Genomic DNA, 8084 nt, shown 5'->3' with positions numbered 1-8084 from the left:
AAACATTTGGGTAAATGCCCAAAAGTGGGATTGCTGGGTCATAGGGGAGTTCTATGTGAAGTCTTTTGAGGAACCTCCATACTGCTTTCCAAAGTGGTTGAACAAGTTTACATTCCCACCAACAATGAAGTAAGGTTCCTTTCTGTCCACATCCCCTCCAGCATCTGTTGTTGTTAGAGTTCTTGATTTTTGCCTTTCTAACTGGAGTGAGGTGATATCTCAATGTTGTTTTGATTTGCATTTCTTTTATGGCTAGGAATGTTGAACATTTCTTCATGTGTCTATTGGCCATCCTTCTTTCTTCTTCAGAGAAGCTTCTCTTTAAGTCTTTCGCCCATTACTTATTGGGCAGTTGTTTCTTTGAGGATTTGTTGTTGGGTGGTTTAATTTTTTGAGTTCCAAGTATATTTTAGATATGAGACCCTTGTCCGTTGTATGGCTAGTAAAGATCTTCTCCCAGTCCGTGGGCTTTCTATTGATCTTGCTAGCTATGTCATTTGCCCTGCAGAAGCTCTGCAACCTTATACAATCCCATTTGTCCAACCTTTCTTTGATTTGTTGTGTTTCCGGGTCTCTATTCAGAAAATTTCGGCCTGAGCCAAGGAGACCCAGGGTTTCTCCTATTCCATCCTGTAATGTTTTCAGAGTGTCTGCTTTGAGTTCAAGGTCTTTGATCCATTTGGAGTTGATTCTGGTGCAGGGTGATATATAAGGATCTAGCTTTAGTTTTCTACATGTAGTTAACCAGTTTTGCCAGCACCATTTACTGAAGAGGCTGTCTGTCTTCCATTCTATTGTTTTAGCTCCCTTATCGAAGATTAGATGGCTATAGGTCTGTAGGTTCATTTCTGGGTTTTCAATTCTATTCCATTGGACCTGAGGTCTGTTTATATGCCAATACCAAGCTGTTTTGATTACTATGGCTTTATAGTAGAGTTTGAAATTTGGTATTGATATTCCTTCAGCCGTATTCTTTCCATTGAGGAGCGTTTTTGCTATTCGGGGTCTTTTATTGTTCCATATGAATTTTTGGATTGCCTCTTCTATTTCCTTGAAGAATGAGGGTGGAATTTGGATAGGTATTGCGTTGAATTTGTAGATAGCCTTGGGAAGTATTGCCATTTTCACGATGTTAATCTTTCCAATCCAGGAGCATGGGAGGTTTTGCCATTTTTTAAGTTCTGTGTTGATTTCCTTTTTCAATATTTTAAAGTTTTCATCATAGAGGTCCTTCACTTCTTTAGTTAAGTTAATTCCTAGGTATTTTATTTTTTGTGGGGCTATTACAAATGGAGTTGCTTTCCTAATTTCAGCCACACTTTTCTCATTGTTGGCATACAGAAAAGCCATTGATTTTTGGGGGTTAATTTTATAACCTGCTACTTTGCCAAAGTTTTGAATCAGCTTGAGTAATTTGGGAGTGGAGTCTATGGGATTCTTTAAATACAAGATCATGTCATCTGCAAAGAGGGAGAGTTTTATTTCTTCTTTCCCTATTTGGATCCCCTTTATGTCTGCATCTTGTCTTATTGCTGTAGCTAGGCATTCTAATACTAGATTGAAGAGAAGTGGAGAGAGTGGGCATCCTTGTCTTGTTCCAGAGTTAAGAGGAAATGGCTTTAGTTTTTCACCATTGAGTATAATGCTGGCTGTAGGTTTGTCATATACAGCCTTTATTGTATTGAGGAATGTTCCATGGATTCCTAATTTTTCCAAAACCTTCATCATGAAGGGGTGTTGGATCTTGTCGAATGCTTTTTCTGCGTCTATTGAGATAACCATGTGGTTCTTATTCTTGCTCCTGTTGATGTGATGAATAATATTAATTGATTTGCGTATATTGAACCAGCTTTGCATCCCTGAAATGAATCCTGTTTGATCGTGGTGTATGATTTTTTGGATGAATTGTTGAAGTCGATTGGCCAAAATTTTGTTGAGAAGTTTTGCATCAATGTTCATCAAAGAAATGGGTCTATAGTTCTCTTTCTTTGATGAGTCCCTGCCTGGTTTTGGGATGAGGGTTATGATGGCTTCATAGAATGTGTTCGGTAGTGAGCTTTCTCTTCCAATTTCATTGAAGAGTTGGAGGAGAATTGGTGTGAGCTCTGCTTTGAAGGCCTTGTAAAATTCCGCTGTAAAACCATCTGGTCCAGGACTTTTCTTAGCTGGGAGGTCTCTTATTGCTGTTTCTATTTCAATGCTTGATATGGGCCTATTAAGATAGTTTAACTCATCTTGGTTTAGTTTTGGCATGTCAATATTTGCTAGGAAGAGGTTCATTTCTGTCAAGTTCTCAAACTTATTAGCATAAAGTTTTGAGAAGTATTCCCTTATAATGTTCTGAATCTTGGTTGTTTCCGTGGTGATGTTTCCATTCTCATCTCTGAGTTTATTAATTTGGGTGTGTTCTCTTCTTTTTCTGATAAGATTTGCTAAGGGTCTGTCAATTTTGTTAAGTTTTTGGAAGAACCAACTCTTTGTTTTGTTGATTCTTTCTATAGTTTTTTTGGATTCTAATTCATTTAATTCTGATTTAATTCTGATTATTTCTTTCCGTCTACTGGATTGGGGTTTATCTTGCTGCTCTTTTTCAAGGAGGTTTAGATGTGTCATTAAATTGTTAGTTTCAGATCTCTCCTATTTGTTGATGTAGGAGCTCAGAGCTATAAACTTGCCTCTGAGTACTGCCTTTGCTGTGTCCCAGAGGAGCTGGTATTTTGTGTGTTCATTTTTGTTGAATAGCATGAACATTTGAATTTCCTTTCTAATCTCTTCCATGACCCACTCATGATTCATCAGTGTGTTGTTCAGCCTCCATGTGATACCGGACTTTCTTTGGTGGCTTTTGGTGTTGAGTTCTAATTTTATTCCCTTGTGGTCAGAGAGAATGCAAGGTATAACTTCAATGTTTCTGAATTTAGACAAGTTTGCTTTGTGGCCTAATATGTGGTCTATTTTAGAAAACGTTCCATGTGCTGCTGAGAAAAACGTGTATTCTGATGCTGCTGGGTGAAATGTTCGGTAAATGTCTGTTAAGTCTAGTTGATCTATGCAGCTGTTTAGATCTGCGGTTTCTCTGTTGAGTTTTTGCCGAGTTGATCTATCTAGTGGGGAGAGAGGTGTGTTAAAATCCCCAACAATTAATGTCTTTGGATCTATATGGGATTTGAGGGAAAGTAGTGTTCCTTTGATAAATTTGGGTGCTCCATTGTTTGGCGAATAGATATTTAGAATTGTAATATCCTCCTGAAGGAGAGATCCTTTAATTAGTATGTAGCGACCTTCTTTATCTCTTTTCACGAATTTTAATTTGAAGTCTTTTTTATCTGATATTAGGATTGCAACTCCCGCCTGTTTATGGGGGCCGTTTGCTTGGTAGATTTTGTTCCAGCCTTTAACAATGAAAATGTGTTTGTTTTTACGGGCAAGATGTGACTCCTGCAGGCAGCAGATAGAAGGGTCTTGTTTTTTAATCCAACTAGACAGTCTATGTCGCTTAATTGGAGAGTTCAGTCCGTTAACATTAAGAGATAGGACTGAGAGGTATTTGGGAGTTCCTGCCATGTTATCTACCTTCTTGGGGGCTGCGAAAACTGGGTTCTTCCTATGGTTCTTGGATTCTCAGTTTGGGTGCAGTTTCTTGGCCTTTATTGCGGTCTTGTTGGTTTTCTATGTGTAGGACATCTTTAAGAATCTTTTGTAGGGCTGGTTTGGTGGAGATGTATTGTTTCAATTTTTCTTTGCTATGGAAGGTTTTTATTTGGCCTTCAGTTATGAAGGAGAGTTTAGCTGGGTACAGTATTCTTGGTTGATAGTTGTTTGTTTTTAGGGCATGGCATACATCATTCCAGGCTCTTCTTGCTTTGATTGTCTCCGCTGAGAAATCTGAGGTGATTCTAATTGGTTTCCCTTTATAAGTGATTACCCTTTTCTCTCTGACAGCTTTAAGGATCTTTTCCTTGTTCTGAGTTGATCCTGTGTGGATTATAATGTGGCGGTGGGATGTCCTGTTCTGGTCTGGTCTATTTGGGGTTCTAAAGGCTTCTTGTATCTGGACAGGCCTATCTTTTGGCATGTTTGGGAAGTTTTCTGCTAGGATCCTGGTAAACAAATTTCCTAGACCATTAACTTCTGTTTCTAGGTGCTCCTCTACACCCATTATCCTTAGATTAGGCCTTCTGATGGTGTCTTCCAGGTTTTGGATAGATCTATCATATTTCTTGGACTTGTCTTGGATGGTTGCATGTTCTTTCTCTATAATATCTAGGCTGTCTTCAATCCCTGAGATTCGATCTTCTGCATGGTCTAACCTGCTGTCAAGACTCTCTACTTTGTTTTTTATCTCTTTTCCTTCTAGTTGGTCAGCTTTGATGGCTTCAAGTTCTTTGTTGAAGCTCTGTTTTAGGTCTTGTATGAATTTCTTTACTTCCTTAATTTGGTGTTCAGTGTTTGTCCTCAAATCACTTAGTTGATTGGTTATGGTTTCTTTGGGCTCCCATTCCTTCTGTTGGGTTCCATTCAGCATTCCCTTTGTGGTCTCCCTGACTTCCTTCAGCTCTTTGTTATTGGATTCTATGAATGCCTTTAGTGATCTTTGTGTGTTCTCTACCTGGTCTCTCAATTCCTGTATTACTCTTTGATTAGCTTCCTCCCGTTCGTGGGATTCTGCAGATCTCTTTGAGTGTTCTCAGCCTGCTCACGCCATTCCTCCCTTTCTCTTTGAGTATTCTCAAGTTGTTCACGCAAATCCTGTATCAGTTTTTGAGTAGCTTCCTCACGCTTATGATATTCCTGTATAAACTTCTGGGATGCCTCCTCTCTCTCCCTATCACGCTCATACAGAGTCCTTTGTACGTTGTCAAACTTTTCATTTATCATGCTTGCCACCAGTGTTTGTAGAGCTGTTTGGGAACTCTCCTCTGGATTATTCATTATCTCTTCTAACCCCTGATTATCAAGATTGGGAATTGAGATACCCGAATTTGCCATTTTTCTTGTGTTTTTCCGGCTTACTCTGCCCATTTGAGATGAAGATAGCACCAGTTTTGTGCTAGAACACTATCTTAAGGCAACCATCAACCAAAGTTTGCATTTGTACAGTCAATAGTCTACAGATACAATCTAGTTCAACAGATACATCTATTCGACATCAAATAACTATATGTTAAAGGGCTTGGAACCGCAGAGAAGAATTTGGAAAACCAGAAATTATTAGGGTTAGGGAGAGATGTGGGTAAAAAATAGGAATAGATTGGTGTGGGGAGGCACAGGGAGAGTTAACTATGTCCTAATCACAATGCAGGAAATAGGTTGGGTAGGATGCAAGTAGAGAGATAGAGAAAAAGAAGAAAGGGAAAGGGGAATGAAAAGAGACCAGAAAAAAAAAGAAACGTAAAAATTAATGTTATTTTAGAGATTAAAGGACCATCTATTTATAGAGGAATATGAATATGTTGAGAGAAAGGGAGGGACATAGAGGAGATGTGAAAAACTTTAAAAAAATGCTTAAAATATTATATAGGTATAAAGAGGTAGTACTGCTATTAATGAATTTAAGTCTCAGAGGTTTTGAATTGAGTAATAAGTTTGTGGATTAAGTGTGTACACAATGGGGGATAGGGTCTACTGGTTAACTACGGGTTTATCTGAGGATGTGCAGGACAAGAGTTAAGTCATATAAAGAAGAACAAAGAGGAAAAGATGGAAAGGATAGGAGAGTGAGAAGAAAAGATCAGAAATTCAGTAGAGCTAGAGAAAAAACAAAAAGATAATTAAGAATAAAAGAAAAAGAGAAAGAAGACAAGAAAAGAAAGGAAAACACACATTCAAGTATTCCTAAAATAAAAATTATGAGGAGAAAGAAAAAAAAAAAGTTAATGGAAAACAATTATTTTTTCAGAAGAGGCAAAAATTAAAGATTAACAAAAGTTTTAGAAAAGCAAAAAAAATTTTTTTTATATATATAAGGTAACAAAAGACAAAAAAAAAACAAAACAAAATAAGCAAAAAGAAAAGAAGAAGAAGAAAAAAAAAAAGTTCTTTGATTTTTTTTTTTTTTTGGGAGGGGTGGGAAGAGTCCTGTATCTCCCTTTTGTCTGTAACCAGAGTCTGGTTGGAGTCTCTGGTCAGCTTGAGGTCCTGTGGCTTGATTGGTTTCTTAAGTCAGTTTGTTGGAACAGGCAGAAAAATGCTCTGCTTTACCCAAGATTTTGAGATCCCCCTCCCAGATTAGTTTACTGGGAGGGTGATCTGCTTTGAGAATCACAAAAGAGGGGGATGCAGTGATGAGGCTAGGTTCTCGGTAGAGTTGAGGCCTTTCTACAAACAGTAGCTTTGCCCTGGGGCTATTTTGTGAAAAAAACTCACAGCACCCAGCCTGGAGCCATTCTCAGGGTTTCTGTTTTTCAATTGATTGTGGTGGCTGCTAGAGGGAGGGGCAGCCTCTGGCTCTGGTTACCCGGTGAGGAGAGCCACTCCAATGGCTGGCGCCTGAGCTGGGTGACTTTTCCCTGGATGGAACTGAGTCTGTGAGGTCACTTCGCCGTTAAGTTCTTGTGACCTGCTAAATGACTCGCTTTATTCCAAGGCCTGAGCTGGAGCTAGCCGCTCCTCCGAGCTTTGTCAGTATCCAAGATGGAGATCACCAGTGCTGGGGGGGGGGGAGGGGTGGCCTTCCCTCCTCTGCTCCCAGAGAAGGAGTGAGGAAGTCGGGCTTCTACTCACGCCGAGTCTTGGATCCTGGGTCGTCTCTGGTCTGCAAAGTGCAGGATGAAGTTGTCCGCTCCTTGTCGGTTCTTGCTGGTGTTGAGTAGAATCCGCTCGTCCGCTGCATTTGGCTCCTTCGTCCCGGACTGTGTCTCAGGTGTGCCCCCGCTGCGGCGGCCGCGACCTGCCGCCACAGCAGCAGCTGCTGGCAGGTGCTCAGATGTGTCTGTTTGGCTTCCCCTCTCTTGACTAACTCTCTGTCCTGTGATGGCACACTTGGTGTGATTCAAGCATTTCTAAAACTTTAAATAAAGCTCAGTTTTTCTGTTTACATTGACTTATCGACCAGTTCTCTTGCAATGTATTTGTTTTAATCAACAATGGCCAGGACAGCGGTGTCTTCTAAATTTGCCTTTCTTGCATTCTGAGCCTCTTATAACCATTCAGGAGCTGCTTATAGTCATATAATACCATTTAAGCCACATTTTCACTTCCATATAACCCATGATTTCTTCAATCCTGATTACTTTATGTCACACAGATTAGTTATCTCATATAATTAAAAGTCTATGTGTCATTGAATTCAGGTTTATATTAGTTTATCCTATCTATGATTTACTTTATTGAAAAAGTGAGTATTTTTTAGTAAGTTAGGACATTGTATATACTTAGGTGGAGAATACTAGATTTAAATACTTTGTAATCTTATTCAAACCATTTAATATTTAGCTTTCATTTGCAATTTAATTTAAATTATGTGCCTAGGTAAGAAATTCATATATGACTTCAAATTTACTTAAGTAATTTTAGTGGGTCTTAAATTTATTAATAATGATGCTCACAGAGGATGCCTAAGACATTTTAAATAAAAACAAGGCTTTCCAGTTGTTATACTTGGCATTATAAAATTCTAAAATCCACAATACACTAATTTACATGGAATTGTTCTATGTTCTTTTAGAAGTTCTGTATGCAATGAATACAACAGCTATGTTATAAGAGTTTAAAGAGGTTAAAGGTATTATGAATGAATATTTGCTTTTAAGATATTTTACAATGAGATCTGAAGACAACATCTTTCCTTTACCTATATTGTAACGTGTAACATTATACAATTTCCCTGTCATTTTTCTATGAAAAATAGGTAACCTGGTATTTGGTATAGAAAATGAGATGAGAAGAACCAAGTATAAACCAGTAGACTATCAACAATTACGTGCCTTAACTGAAGCAAAAAAATTAGCTTCTGCTTCCGTAGAGCTAAAGGTTAGTGTGTGTGTGTGTGTGTGTGTGTGTGTGTGTGTGTGTGTGTGTGTGTGTGTGTGTGTGTTTCTGATTTGGGACAATTGAGCTTCTAAGAAGTATAATAGTATTTGTAT

This window comes from Dipodomys spectabilis, unplaced genomic scaffold (assembly GCF_019054845.1).
Source record: "Dipodomys spectabilis isolate Male_0828 unplaced genomic scaffold, ASM1905484v1 ptg000081l, whole genome shotgun sequence".
Lineage (NCBI taxonomy): Eukaryota > Metazoa > Chordata > Mammalia > Rodentia > Heteromyidae > Dipodomys > Dipodomys spectabilis.
The sequence above is the reverse complement of the archived record's forward strand: the minus strand, read 5'-3'. Positions refer to the sequence as shown.